Here is a 2,205-nt window from a genome sequence, read left to right on the forward strand (position 1 = left end):
GTACTGCACTATGAGAAAATTTGAACTTGTTTCTTAAAATTTGCAATAAAATGGTATGGTCTACTAGGTCAAACGCTTTTTTAAAATCAAAAGATACCAAAATTGTTACTTGTCGTCTATTTATCGCGAGAGAGAGAGAGAGAGAGAGAGAGAGAGAGAGAAGCTAAATGATACGGCAATGTGCTTCTAACTTCAAGGACTCATACTATAATCTGGGTATGGCAGATAATTATTTCTTGTGAGTCAACCCTGTGGGTTCTGGAGCCCAACCTCATAAAATGGGTACTCTTAATTTTTTAAAAATCTGGCGATAGAGCGCCTCCTTTTACAACTGTAACAGTGTAATAGAAAACATTATGCCTTACCATGGTGACACTGAGCTCCATTTATATAAGGTAATTTAGTAAAAACTAGTAGTGATTAACTAGTATTACAAAAAACTGACGCGTATTCTCAGTAAACGCCTTTGTAGCGCCCCAATATGCGCCTAGCCTAACAAACTAAACTAGACTTCTCGTTCGATATCATTCTGTGGTCACACGCCAAGATAGATTATTGCTTTGTAGTTACCGCCATGAGTAGACAATGTCCCTTGAATGACTTCATTCCAAGCTCGGAATTCCAGGCGGTAGAATCCAGAAGTTTTATTTTTTTTTGGAAAAAAAGATATCTGATGGCACAAAGGAAACTCCTCATATGAATGTATTATCAAAATATTTGTCTCAGCCTATTGATTGTTCTGACCTCTATTTGGTCAATCCTTATTTTTGAAAATACTATAGAACCCCCATTATCCGGGCCTCTATTAGCCAAGATTCCGATGGGTTAAAATATATATATTTTATATGTATAATATTTATTTTAAAAAATGAATATCTGTGGTTATTTTCAATGAAGATATACCGAACAGGTGGTTTTTAAACATCACAATATTGTGTATTAAAATTTGAAATAAATGAATTAATTTTTATTAATATATTCTTGTTTGAGAGTGGTTTAGTTTATTCAAAAACAAATTTGATCCTTTTTTCTCAACTTTATTCTTTTCGAAACCTTTCAACGTTTCGACCCTCAGGTAATTTTCAAGGATACCTTTACTTTGTTGTCATTTTCTCTATTAAAATTCTTAAAAATGCCGGCTAATTGCCATTGTCCCATTTATAACTTCTTCTATATAATTCTTTCTTAAATTTAAAACTTGTACTAACCACTTCTCTTCTTTCTTTCATTTACATTTGCAAGGTTTGGTCTTTCATTTAAGGTTTGCAAATGTAAATGAAAGGAAGAAGAGAAGTGGTTAGTACAAGTTTTAAATTTAAGAAAGAATTATATAGAAGAAGTTATAGATGGGACAAAGGGAATTAGCCGGCATTTTTAAGAATTTAAAAAGAGAAAATAACAACAAAATAAAGACTGTTTGTAGGTATCCCTGAAAATGACCTGAGGGTCGAAACGTTGGAAGGTTTTGAAAAGAATAAATTTGAGAGAAAAGCATCAAATTTGTTTTTAAATAAAATAAATGATGAATTTAATCAATAATCCTGGATAGAGTTTTATGGACTTGCAAAGAAAGGGGGATAGGGTCCTTGATATCCTGCTCGGGGTCGAGAACCTCCTGGGAAGACGGGAGGTCACTGGGGCAGTTCCTGCTTGTCCTCAACAACAGTCTATAGCAACTAGCGTTATTCCCATTCAAATTAATAATAATTCACTTAAGAAACATTCATTTTATCAATAGTTTTAAGTGTTTAACTGTTAAGATATTGATTTTATAAATTAATAATCCTATATTTTTAATCATTCCATTTCATTATATATCCTTTTTTTATATTTTCATTTCTTTTTTATTTATACTTTTAACTGTACATCTTATTTTATTTTCTTGAATTTAGATTGTTTATTTGTATATAAGTTTCAACATATTTTTAATCACAACAAAGTTTACTTTTGTTTCATATTATTTCATTCTCTTACTCAGTTACTAAATTTTAGTGGTTTGTATCTTTTTTAGCTGATAAAGCCCTACAATGTAGGACGAAACGTTGATTCATAGTTTAATTACTATTTGAGTTATTTTGTCTGCACCATCTTCCTTGTAATATATTATTTAATTCTTCTACTCTTATATTATATTATACACATACTTTTTCATACACATTTTTCATGCATATATATCCATATGTAATATATATACGTCCATATATA

General features: G+C 30.7%; 1 protein-coding gene across 2 annotated transcripts in view; it reads left to right on the top strand.

The window, feature by feature from the left end:
* raw overlaps positions 1-2,205 on the top strand; it is a 328,767-nt gene that overhangs the window by 71,305 nt on the left and 255,257 nt on the right. The gene's annotated exons all lie outside the window — the stretch shown is intronic.

This window comes from Halyomorpha halys, unplaced genomic scaffold, assembly GCF_000696795.3.
Source record: "Halyomorpha halys isolate HHAL.00 unplaced genomic scaffold, Hhal_1.1 Scaffold174.1, whole genome shotgun sequence".
In the NCBI taxonomy this organism is placed as follows: Eukaryota; Metazoa; Arthropoda; class Insecta; order Hemiptera; family Pentatomidae; genus Halyomorpha; species Halyomorpha halys.